General features: G+C 36.8%; 1 long non-coding RNA gene across 1 annotated transcript in view; it reads left to right on the top strand.

Moving 5' to 3' along the window:
- The first annotated feature begins 4,610 nt into the window (after positions 1-4,610).
- Positions 4,611-13,926, top strand: part of LOC107591463 (uncharacterized) — a 34,567-nt gene continuing 25,251 nt past the window's right edge. Inside the window, exons 1-2 of the long non-coding RNA XR_001609876.1 lie at positions 4,611-4,669; positions 11,633-11,724. This is a non-coding gene — a long non-coding RNA (uncharacterized lncRNA). The remainder of the gene's footprint in view (positions 4,670-11,632; positions 11,725-13,926) is intronic.

The following is a 13,926-nucleotide window of genomic DNA, read 5'->3' as shown; positions in this document are numbered from 1 at the left end:
AATCAACTCTTTCTTGTTTTTGTTTCATGCTCTCTGTGCCTTGCCCTGGACTTTTATGTCACTTCCTGTCTCCCGTGGTGTTTGTAGTCAGTTTGTTCATTGGTTCCCCTTGATTAGTCTCCTCAGGTGTGTCTTACCTTGTTCAGCTTGTTAGCCCCCTGTGTGTATATATAGCCCTAGTTTGTCTTTAGTTCCTTTTGAGTTGTTGAATGAAGGCCTAATGGTTGTCTGTTTGCCAGTCATTCTGTTCTTTGTTCCCTTTGGTTTTTGCCTTATTGTTTGTTCTAGTTTTTCCATTAAATACCTGCACATAGATCTTTGCCTCTGCCTGTTTTCAACAGCTTCTCCACAACGTTACAGTTTTTGATTGGCGTGTTTCTTTGACTAGTGCATTTTTTGAGCCTGTATTTAGTATAAGTAAAATACTTAAGTACTGTTAAATTCAGATACTCTAAGACTTTTACTCAAGTTGTTTTGGAATTGGTGACTTGTAACATGTAGTGGAGTAATTTTCACTGTAAGGTATCTGTACTTTTACTCAAGTATGGTTTTTAGGTACTCTTTACACCTCTGACATACAGTATATATAGAATAAATGTACATTTATTATGGGATTGTGCAGTACTTTGACTTGTACGCTAGAGGGAGTCACTATGTCATTACATATTTCACCATGATGAAGCTTCTAGAAACTCTTAACCAGACATTGCATGTTTCTGACATGAAAATATGTTTTTTGTCATTGCCGTTTTAATACACAGAAGAGATTTACACTGAATCCCTCTGCAGTTTCATCAAAAACCCATGCAAGCAGGCTTCTCGAATTAGGAAAGCATGTTCTTCAGAAATGATCATCTGACTGGACAGTAATATGATATTTCAAATAACATGAAGCAAATGAAGAAACCTGAGCTCATCTAACAGAACTGTTATCTAGAATATTGCCAAACATTTGCTGTTTTGACAGTTTTGCTTTATTGAAGACTGTCTGAATGGGAAGTCTCTGTGTTTTGACCTCGTCTGTAAGGACACTGAAAGACTGAACTGCCTTTGTCCCAGTTCACCATCATTTCGTCATGACGACTAATGCTTGAAAAACAGGTGAGAAGCCATATGACTGATAACAAGCCCAGATATATTTAAGTAGCTGTGGGCGGGGCTACCATCTGTCAATCAACAGCCAGCCTTCTGCACTACATTCAAGTTACGCTTCAATGAAACTATGTTTCTTAATTAAAAACATCTTGATCTAAAAGCTCAACAAAACTAAATGTATGGGAATATATTGGCAAATATAATGCAATATATTATACGTTTCCTTTTCCTTTTTTGGGGGGGGGAAACTAGGCTTATATTTTTCAACATACTGCAATATATGCATGGACCATCTATGATATCAATGAAGACAAAAACTGCATTACATTTTTACATAATATAGCTTTATTAAACCACTCAATTAATTCATTTCACTTTCATGAGTTGGGTTTACATAAATCTGAATTTATAATCATAAACTTTTATATGAATTTATTGTTTGCATAGTTATGCATTTCATATGTGAAAATACGTGTGGTGGTATATACTTAAAACGTTATATTAAAATTTGAGGGGTTTTGGACAATTTGATGTCTTGGTAAAGCCATATATATATATATATATATCACAATATTTTCCTCATAATTGTGCGTAATTTATATATTGCACATATTTTATCACTTTTATGTACAATTATTTATTATGAAGTGTATTGTTGAATATAAAATTACATGCATTACGATTTATAAGTAATTATATTGTCATATATTTTTTGCAATTCCTTATATCGTATAAGCAATATATTATTCTGAATATTTTCTGTATGTTTTGTATATTCTGTATATTTTGCAGAAAATGATTTTCTGCCTCAATATTTGTGTCTTGTTTTCAAGTAAACATATCTAAACATCCTTAAATCAAGATACATTTACTTGAGATGCAAAGTGACTTAATATATGTCTTGTTTTCTGAAAAGTCTATCAAAATGAAGTGAAGTTACGCTTAAAACAAGAACAAACATCTGCTAATGGGGTCAGAAAAAAAGGGAAAGCAAGATATTTCTGACCTTTTTTTTTTAATGTTGTAAGCAAAAACCCACATCATTTTTAATATTTCAGCAAGCAAGACTTAATCTCTTATGCATCTCATTAAATATCTCTTGATTTTAAAAATGGTTTGTACTGGAAAACAAGACAAAAGTTCTGAGTAACATCATTTTTTGCAGTGCCGATGAACATGAAGATCATCTGAATATAAAATATAAAGTATGTAAAGACTTTTGGAGCATTGGCTGCTGGACGGGGCAGGTGTACCATCGCTGACTGCTGAGTGCTGATGTCAGACGGCCAATCTGTGATTAAAGACGAAAGCCAGTGCAGAAATAGCCCAAGCTCTACGTGCACAGCTATAAAGACGTGTGAGCCAGATTAGATCAGGACAGGTAAACCGCACGATACCGTATCAGCCGAACTTCATGTCTTAACGTTGTGTTAATGAGGCAGGTAATCAATGAGCTCTTGTCTTCTGATGTGTTTGCTCACTGTTAATGATCAGCTGGGCTTGTCTAGAGAACAGAAGGACAGACTACAAGTGTACAGCATCATGTTTTATTATTCTTGCATTGCAAAGCAATTAAAATAAGCATCACTGATGCAGATTACATTTGAATTCCACTGAATTTAAATAATAGCTAATATAATATATACACTGTAAAAAATCTAAAGTTGAGAAAACTTAAAAGTTTAAGGCAACCAGCTTCAGCAGATTTTTGAGTTTTCTCAGCTTGTTTTTGTATAAACTGAAAACAAGAAGTTGAGAAAATTAATACCTATAAATTAATAAGTCGCTGGGGGATATTTGTAGCAATAGCCAACAATACATTGTATGTGTCAAAATTATAGATTTTTCTTTTATGACAAAAATCATTAGGATATTAAGTAAAAATCATGTTCCATGAAGATATTTAGTAAATTTCCTAACGTAAATATATCAAAACTGAATGTTTGATTAGTAATATGCATTGCTAAGAACTTCATTTGGACAACTTTAAAGATGATTTTCTCAATATTTAGATTTTTTTGCACCCTCAGATTCCAGATTTTCAAATAGTTGTATCTCAGCCAAATATTGTCCGATCCTAACAAACCTTACATCAATGGAAAGCTGATTTATTCAGCTTATACACCATTTCCAAACACTGACCATTATGACTGGTTTTGTGGTCCAGGGTCACAAATCTGCTGAAGCTGGTTGCCTTAAACTTTTAAGTTTTCTCAACTTTTGATTTTTTACATAAAACAATGCAACATTCAATATACAATATGCACAATATGTACAATATGTACAATATGTACAATATGTTGTTGTGTGTTCATGATCTGCAGTCCTGTATTGCATCGTTCAAAATTTCACTGGCATTCTATTCGATAATGAAATCAATATTTTACTCTATTGCTGTGAAAGTGTGACATAAACCTGTTAAACCCTTGAAACCTCTTGAGCAGTCGCACAGATCGATGAAATCAGACCCTTCAGGTGGACAAACTGAGCACTTCAGATCTAAACACACTCAGCTGAAGAGTCTGATTAATCATTTATGCTCTTGTGCATAAATACATATTGTCATCATTGTTTATTAGACTTGATACCTGAGTAAAATTATATTTTGGGGTCCTTTACCATGGTATTCTTTGAAATAGTGTAAGTTGTGTATATAAGTCGCTGGGGGATATTTGTAGCAATAGCCAACAATACATTGTATGGGTCAAAATGATACATCTTTCTTTTATGCCAAAAATCATTAGGATATTAAGTAAAGATCATGTTCCATGAAGATATTTAGTAAATCTCCTACCGTAAATATATCGAAACTGAATGTTTGATTAGTAATATGCATTGCTAAGAACTTCATTTGAACAACTTTAAAGATGATTTTCTCAATATTTAGATTTTTTTGCACCCTCAGATTCCAGATTTTCAAATATTTGTATCTCAGCCAAATCTTATCCTATCCTAACAAACCATACATCAATGGAAAGATGATTTATTCAGCTTTCAGATGATGTATACATCTCAGTTTTGAAAAATTGACACTTAAGACTGGTTTTGTGCTCCAGGGTCACATATAGTAATCAGTACCATGATTGTGTCATATTTAGTTTTATTCTTGACTTCACCTATGTAAAATATATGATATTTAGAACTACTTAAACATTTTCTATTTCTCAAACATTTTCTACAATTTCATTCTTGTTTTAAACTTTTTGTTTCACATAACGCGCGCGCCGTCTCTTTAAAAGCAAGCCTTGCACGACTCGCCGTGAACCACGTGGTCCCTGTGCCGCGCTGTGATTTTCTATTGGCTCAAACCTCCCCCTCCCTCTCCGCCGCAGCCTCGCCCTGATTGGGTCGCATGTGGGTGTGCTCTCGGGCATTCAGGCGTCCTGTTGTTTGAGCCACCGTAGCTCTCCATTGGCTGTTGGACGTCTAGTACGCGGCGGATTCCGCCTCGCCATTGGTCAACGCTAGGAACACGCTCTATCGTGATTGGCTGGCGCATAGGTCATCGCCAGTGAATGCGGAAGTAGGGCGCTCTACTGAGTCACCGTTCGTTGTGTCAGCTGATTCTTTCACAGTGAGTATCTTGATCATATTTCATTTTCTGTTTATTTAACTTGATTATTCTTTAATGTGTTTGCAGTTAAGTTAGGTGGATTGTTGTATAAACAAAATACGCATGATTTAGCGTGGGTTTTGTCTGGTTTCTGCCGAGCATGTGTTTGTATGTGGTTGTATTGACCAGCTGGGATGTTTTACAGGCTGTAAAATCCTCCACCCATACTAAACACACACACACACTCTCACACTCTCACACACACACTCTCTCACACACGCGCGCGCGCACACACACACACAGACAGACAAACTCACAGACAGACAGACACACACACACACACACAGACAGACACACACACACACAGAGACAGACCACCGACTGGGGTGAACTGCTGGAAAGTCACATTTGGACAGTATGAGTATTTCAGTACACACACACATGCACTTTTGAAATGAATTCACAGGCGTTGTGTAATAAAGTGCCTTGATCTTTCTGAATGTTGTATGTGGCTTTGTACGCTGGGTTAAGTTAGTTTTGTTTTCGATATTCCTCACACATCTGAATTGCTGGTGTTATGTAAGATGCCTATAGGACTTTTCTGTAGTAAAGAAAAAACATATGCCATGCATGCATAGTAAAAATATTGATATCACATAGCATTTATGCATTATTTACAATTAAATTAAATTTATAACACTTCTTGCAAGGACTATTCTTGTTGTTATTAATATTTTTTGAATATATATTCAAAATATTGTATTATTATAATATATATCTTATATTATATTGTTATATATTTTGTTTATTTATTATTATTATTATTATTATTATTTGTACTTTTTACAAGTCTAGCCACTGACTTGGTTTGTTATCTGGTTAAAATGGTTTAATTATTGTAAAAAAAAAAAAAAGGTAAAAAATGTGCTAGAAATACATGCATGGTAAATATTGCCATTTTATAATTTCATTTTAATCAAAGGTGTGACTTCAAGCTTTGTTATATATCTGTAATATAATTATTTGTACTAGATATAAGAGAGTGAATTTGTTGAATTCATTGATGTTTCTAGCAGATGTCATACTAAAGTGCTTGCTTGACATCTGTTAATCACAACAGTCTCGTATGTGACATTTAAGCACTTTTTTTTGGTAAACACTCCGGTTAATGGTGTCTGCTGAATGCTTTCAGTGTAAATCCTTGTGTTTGCTGTGCCTTACCGGTGGATTTATTTGTACTTCTTCAGTTACACATGAAACAGACAGTTTGTGGCCTGCAGCTAATGGAACGCAGTTTGCAAAAGCGTTTTCATATAGAATAGTCGCTCCGGTTCTGTTTGATTATAATTTTGCGAGTTCTACCGGTGAGCACCAGTGATTGGCTCCTGTTCAAACCCCCCGGATCCCGTTCTCATTCCTCAGCCTGGGAAGCTCAGCGATCCGTCTCAGCACTTTAGGTGAAATGTCTAATTGATGGCTCATGCTCATGTTACAGGTCAGACGGCTCTTTAAATAGCCTCATGACTACTCCTGCACCGCTCTGAATCTAGCCACTGACGATTCAAACACAAGTTTTGAGCAGTGCAGAGTAGTGCTTGTTTGTCGTTTCTCCGATCACAGCATGGTTTTATGTTTATGTGGCACGATACGCAACGCAGCGCGTAAAAAGACAGTATAAGTTATTATAATCCGTAATTATGTCCCTACTGGATGCAACAAATGCCTCTTTTGTAATGGGTTTTATTGTTTTTGTCTCGTCGCTCCAGCCGGGACACAGCATCACAGTATGGTGAGGGGCGTAAAATTTCCGTCATGCTTGAGGTATTCGGCCAATCACAACGCACTGGATAGCTGGCCAATCACAGCACACCTCGCTTTTCAGAACGATGAGTTTTGTAAAAATCGACGCGTTTCAGAAAGGCTGGGCATAGAGGAGAAACAATGTACAGTATGTGGAAAATAATGTGTTTTTTTAACCTTAAACCGCATAAACACATTTCATTACACCAAATACATCAAATAATGTTCTTTTAGGCAACGTCATATGATTAATTAATCCTTTAATTGTTACAAAATCTTAAACTAAAATGTATTATTATTTAAAGTAATTTTATTTTATTTTTATTTTGTCTGATAAAAGAAAAAAACATGAATTCTGAACAGTTAAATCAGACCCCGCCACATGTCTGTCTAAAAAAAAATCAGATCTTGTGAACAAATCCTAGTATATTCTGATGCCATGCATCTTTTCACTTATTTCATTCTCTGCCAGGAGAAAATCCAATGTGCAGTTGGTAGCGCATCTCTCCTCAACAAATTGAAAAGATCTGATTTATCATTAATATCATAGTTTTTAATGTATTTATATTGGCCGTGCTGTGCTTATTAATTCCCTCTCACCAATTTGTGCTCATAAGATCAGCACAGATGCAGTTTTCATCTGAAGGGAAATAAATGAGATCAGATTGTCATCTATGCTAAACACAGGCTCACCAAATCCAATTGTCCCAGACAGATGATTTCAGTGTATTGAATTTGCTCCGTTGATGACGACAGTGTTTGTATGTGTTTTGAGTTGAGATTCAGCTTGATGAGTGTTTTAGAGGTCAGCGAGGTCATGGACGGGTCGACCTGAGTTAGAGTTCGCCGTCCCCTTCGCTTTGACCTGGAAACAGATTCTAGATTGTATCTAGTGTTTTTCTCATGGAGGATTTTGCAAGTCTGTGATGCGACTGTGTACGGCACGCTACATTGAGCAGCCGCGTTCAGTTTTTAATTGTAGTGTCTGTTCTTTTACTGAACTAAATGATTTTTATTACTATAAAAAAATCAAAACGACGGTGGGGGTCGGTGCCGCGGTGGGCAAGTGATGTAACCGGTGTTGCGGCTTAATAACCGTCAACATCTCGCGGCAAGCCTACCGTAAAGAACCTTTTGTGGAATGAAAAGGTTCCATGGTAGTTAAAGGTTCTTTGCGGAACCATTGATGTCAATAAAGAACCTTTATTTTTAAGTGTGTAGCAATAGTACAATAAAAAATGAAATGAATTCTGGAAGCAACATGTTGTTTTTATAACAGAGGTCCCCAGATTTTTTTACTACAAAGTGTCAAAAATCGAGTCTGATTGAGTGTTATGTATATTTAGTTGCATTGTAAATAAGTCACAGCAACTTTGGCCACATCTTTGTATTGCATTTCATATTTTTCTTACACAATATAAAGGGCTTTCTATGCATTCAAATGTAATAGCAGCCTAAATTTTGGGCATTAGGGTTTTGTGGATTTATATTTCGGGGTATTACGTCACATTTCTATCTACCAATATATCATTAGAGTTGTTGAGTGATTTCTGAAGTGCATCTAGAATAGTTCAGACACAGTGTGTGTTGTGTGAAGTCAGATAAGGACTGGCGTGTTTGGACCTGTGCGGGTGCGGCTGTGGGAATGCAGATCTCTTCATTTACTCTAAGGCTTTGCTGTTCTGGAGGTGTGTGGCAACTGCTCGGGTTCAGATGCACAGTTACTCCTGATGCGAGGCTCAGAATAACCAAAAGAATCAGTCTTATAAACGTATTGTTCTCTGTGTTCAAATATTGGCACCAAATAAAGTTTTCCAAGTGCTGCAGAAACTGTACTGGTCCCACTTGGGGGAAAGTTCATGGAGGCTAAACATAGAAAAACAAATGGCTTCGGCTTTCGCTTGCAGTTTTTTCCAGGTCATTCCAGACAGTGCAGTGTAAACACGGACAGCAGCAGGGTCTCAGGAGGGGTCTGCAGACTCTATTGTGATTGTGAAATGTATCGCGTTTGGGGGCGTTACATGCGAACAAAACACAGCGAGCGTTTCATTGCTATGTGCTCTACTGATACAGATGCTCGTGGACGCACATGCGTTGAAAGTTTGTTTAGAACCCAGAGCGATGCGATGGAGACGCGCGTGCTATGCCTCTGAGACACGCACAAGAACAGCGTGCTCACGTACAACACGCCCCGAGGCTCCTCCCACTTCGCGCGGTTTGTGTGTGAGCGTGGATAGGTGTGGTCGTGGCGTGAAGCGCGCAGGAGTTTGTGTCCACGCTCAGGTAAGAGCTCAACTTCTTTAAGAATGAGTATAGAGTGTGTGTTCAGTTATCGCACCTCATATACATGAGCGTTTCATTCACTGACACGCTGCTGCGCGCGAGTGGAACGTAGCGCTCGTTACATTTGTAGCGCTTTCGGAAGTTTAGAACGTTCGGCAGCTGTTACAGTGTGGCTTCAGACGCGAGTGAAACAGCGTCTCGTCTCTTTTTAAATGCCATACGATGGAGTATGAGAGGTATTTCTGATATCTTTGACGTGTCTCGTGAGAGTTTGTGCTGAGTGAGTCTGCAGAAGCCTTGCATTGTGGGTAAAGGCTGTCCTCTTGCATTCAGGTAGAGCTGTCGTGTTTGAAGCGAAACTCTCAGAAAAGAAAAGCTGTCAGCTGCCTTTTTCGAAAGGTACACTTTTGTACCTTATTTACCCCTTAAGAGTGCATATTAGTACTTTAAAAGTACATAGTAACCAATTGGTACAGATTAGACCCTTTTGAAACGGTACAAAAGTGACATCTGCGGTACCTTTTTTCTGAGTGTGTATAAGAAAGGACTTTTAATTGATCTCAAGCTCAACAATAAGGTTTTTTTTCTTGCCCAGCCATTTAATTTTCAAATAGTTTATATTACTGTATGTTTACATGTATTACGTCGTTCTGCATTAAAATCCACCATACTGTATATTTAAAGACAATTTACATATTGATATACATGTACGTATGTGAACATGTATGTAGTAGTGTGCATATACACATACATACATTGCTGAAAAATATAATAGATAAAATAAAAATACATACATTTAAATTATCATATTTATATACATGTGTGCATCTCTAGTAAATGTGTATTTGTATATAAATATATAATTTTCATTTTATATATACAGTACAATTTATATATATATATATATATATATATACACACATATGAACTGTGCCTTTGTTTGAATTTGTTTACAAAACTTTCATTGGAACTTTTTTTTAGTGGACGTTTTGTTAGGAAACCCAGTCAACAAGTGTGTGCACACATGGTTGGTGATCTGTGTGTTTCCCATGAGCTCTTGGATCCTGTGGCGTTTCCTTTTCCTGTAAATCAAAAATTCATCCTATTAGTCAGCTTGTAGCCGGAAATCAAGGTCTTCTCGGCAGGTGAGAGCAGCGCGGGGTGAGGAGGAACTCCATGGGTGTGTTCATGAGCACATACAAACAGTGCTTTACACGGGCTCATTAAACTGCCTGTGTGTGTGTGTGTGTGTGTGTGTGTTTAGAGCACATGACAGTGACAGACTGCACTGATAACCTGTGCATGTTCGGAACTGTTTGCTCAACTATGTCTTAGACTCAACATTTTACTATCAAATTTTGCAAGTATTTGGACTCTGAGCAGGAAAAACACAAATGCTGAACATTCCAGAGAAAGAGTTGATCTGAGCAGAACTGAACACTAATATCACTTACTGTACAACACTGATGTGTGTCCTTGCTGCTTGCATGAGCAATAACAGAAATAAGATACGTGCACATAACACTAGGGGATGTGCAAAGCTACATATTTTTGAGGTCAACTTTTTGGCTGACTGGACGGGTCTTCAGAAAGCCCAGCATAATTTTTTTTTGTGGTCACCAATTGGACACATTTTTAGGGAGGCATCACAAAAGCAGGTTTTTATTTTTTTTTTCAAGTAGCATATTTTGCTGCCTTTTTTACATGTATTTTGTCATCCTGCTGCAAAATGTGTGTGTACATATACATACATGCATACACACTTACAAACAACACTGTTCAAAAGTTTGGGATCGGTAAGATTTTATTTTATTTTTTTATTTTTTAAGAAGTCTTTTCTGCTCATTAAGGATGCATTTATTTGAGCAAAAAATACAGGAAAAAAACTGTAATTGTGTGAGATATTTTACAGTTTAAAATGATGCTTTTCTGTTTTAATATACTTTAAAATATAATTTATTTTTGTGATGCAAAGCTGGATTTTCAGCGTCATTACCCGAGTCTTCAGTGTCACATGATCTTTCAGAAATCAATCTAATATGCTGATTTATTATCAATGTTGAAACAGTTTTTGATACTTCGTTCAGGATTCTTTTATGCATAAAAGGTTTGAGGTCAGTATTTTTTTAGTTTGAAAGAAATGAATGCTCATATTCAGCAAGGATGTGTTAAATTGATAAAAAAAGGGAGGGTAAAGACTTAAATATTGTTACAAAAGATTTAAATTTTTAATAGACTTGACATTGAATTTGTTCCCCATCTGACCTCACTGATGCTTATGTGTTGAATGGTTTAAGTTTAGTGAGCAGTTGTCATCACTACATTTTGACATTGGCTGATTTCTGATCTGTTTTCTTGTATTTTTTAAGAAGTCTTTTCTGCTCATTAAGGATGCATTTATTTGAGCAAAAAATACAGGAAAAAAACTGTAATTGTGTGAGATATTTTACAGTTTAAAATGATGCTTTTCTGTTTTAATATACTTTAAAATATAATTTATTTTTGTGATGCAAAGCTGGATTTTCAGCGTCATTACCCGAGTCTTCAGTGTCACATGATCTTTCAGAAATCAATCTAATATGCTGATTTATTATCAATGTTGAAACAGTTTTTGATACTTCGTTCAGGATTCTTTTATGCATAAAAGATTTGAGGTCAGTATTTTTTTAGTTTGAAAGAAATGAATGCTCTTATTCAGCAAGGATGTGTTAAATTGATAAAAAAAGGGAGGGTAAAGACTTAAATATTGTTACAAAAGATTTAAATTTTTAATAGACTTGACATTGAATTTGTTCCCCATCTGACCTCACTGATGCTTATGTGTTGAATGGTTTAAGTTTAGTGAGCAGTTGTCATCACTACATTTTGACATTGGCTGATTTCTGATCTGTTTTCTTGCAGATTGTGTGTCTCGTGAGCCGTCACTGAGTTGAGAGACGCGGTGAGGAGAGCTATAGCCGAGACTAAATCACAGCACTTCTTCTGAGAAAATGGTGAGTCTGGGGGTTGTTAGAATGTGTCACAGTGCAATAACTTGCTTTTTCTTTTGATTTGGGTTTCGAAATATGACATTTTAGAACTGTTTTTGTGAGATTCAGGCAACCTTTTATCATTTCCTGTGCTTTTGCTGACCGAGGGTCACCTGAGGATAACCGATGGTTTATTTGGTTAGATACATTTTGTGTGCTTCAAATCTAATAATCTACCCTGAGTGTACGGCGTGTGTTCAGCGCTGTGGTCTCTGCAGCCCGAGCTGCTCTTTGGCTCAGTGCATGCTAAAGAAATGCCCTCCGGCTGGAAGAGCAAGCCAAGACGACATCTATCACCTTTATGAAACAATCCTTTCATTATTGGCATATCAGAGACTGATGCGCGTTTGTCTTTAGATCACATGTTGTGCTTTGTGTGTTTGTCGTGACCCCGTGTTGTTCTTAACCGTCATGATGGTTTGCATTCCGCTGTCTTCCTGTTTTTCACTTTCTGCTCTTCCAGAGTGGACTTTCCCAATAAAACTACCTTGCAGGGGTGAACAGATGTTGGGAAGATCCTTGATGTTTGCATGCCTATGTTTGAAGAAAGCTCAGGGAATGCTGATGCCTCTTAAACGCTGACGGATGCATTGAAACCCTTTTGCTGCAAAATTCCAGTTTGAGGTTAATCGTCTGACCTGTTGAGCAAAGGTTGAGTCTTTTAGACTGCAGTTCCCAAAATGTTTTTAGGCTTAATGAACAATCGTCTATAGCTTAGCAGTGTCAACATTAGAGGAATCTAGACTGTGTTTGGCTGTAGTTTTAGTATGTTTTGACATAATCCGAGATTCTGCACACTGTAAAAAATGACTGAATTTAACGATAAAAGACTGTAAAAATGCTACAGCAAGAACCTGTTAAATGGTTAACAGTAAATTCCCCTACTATATACGGTGAAAAACTGTATTGGACATTGCATGTAATGTTACGGAAGTATACCGTTTTTGGAAGTGAAAAAGACTGTATAATTTACAGTGAATAACCGTAAATTCACATTCCCAGAATTCCCTGCGTTACATTTCAAATTTGATTGTTTTTTTTGTTGAAATAACTGTTTCTTCTTATTAGTTATGTATATATCTGTACATATCAGTTTTGTATATTAGGGTTGTATGTTACACCTAATGTTGTTAAATGAATGTTTATTGCATTATTTCAGTTTCATGTGTGTTACCGTGATGGTGTTTAGCTGCTTGTGATGGGCTTTGGTTCATCATGTGACTCTCATCACCTCCTGCATTTGGTGGTTATCAGTGTATTACAAAGCTACAAAACAGATTTCAGTACTTCAATAGGTTGGTATATTAACAGTATATCAGTTAATGAAATTACGGTATTTAACTGTAAATTTAAGTTAAAACCGTAAAACCCAAAATGTTGCTACCATATTTTTTAGGGTAAAATTCTGGCAACCACAGCTGCTGTTTTTTTACCGTAAATGTTACAGAATTTTTTTACAGTGCAGGTCTTAAAAAGTCTCCTATTTACAAATGAAGGCCTTAAGCAGAGAAGCAGAAAGTCTTAAATTCATAGTCGTGGCATCATGTACTGAAAAAAAAAATGCAGCCCGAGCTGCTCTTTGGCTCAGTGCATGCTAAAGAAATGCCCTCCGGCTGGAAGAGCAAGCCAAGACGACATCTATCACCTTTATGAAACAATCCTTTCATTATTGGCATATCAGAGACTGATGCGCGTTTGTCTTTAGATCACATGTTGTGCTTTGTGTGTTTGTCGTGACCCCGTGTTGTTCTTAACCGTCATGATGGTTTGCATTCCGCTGTCTTCCTGTTTTTCACTTTCTGCTCTTCCAGAGTGGACTTTCCCAATAAAACTACCTTGCAGGGGTGAACAGATGTTGGGAAGATCCTTGATGTTTGCATGCCTATGTTTGAAGAAAGCTCAGGGAATGCTGATGCCTCTTAAACGCTGACGGATGCATTGAAACCCTTTTGCTGCAAAATTCCAGTTTGAGGTTAATCGTCTGACCTGTTGAGCAAAGGTCGAGTCTTTTAGACTGACTTTCTACTGCAGTTCCCAAAATGTTTAGGCTTAATGAACAATCGTCTATAGCTTAGCAGTGTCAGCATTAGAGGAATCTAGACTGTGTTTGGCTGTAGTTTTAGTATGTTTTGACATAATCCGAGATTCTGCACACTGTAAAAAATG

This window comes from Sinocyclocheilus grahami, unplaced genomic scaffold (assembly GCF_001515645.1).
Source record: "Sinocyclocheilus grahami isolate Dianchi unplaced genomic scaffold, SAMN03320097.WGS_v1.1 scaffold142.1, whole genome shotgun sequence".
Taxonomy (NCBI): Eukaryota; Metazoa; Chordata; class Actinopteri; order Cypriniformes; family Cyprinidae; genus Sinocyclocheilus; species Sinocyclocheilus grahami.
This window is presented reverse-complemented; position numbering and strand designations above follow the sequence as displayed.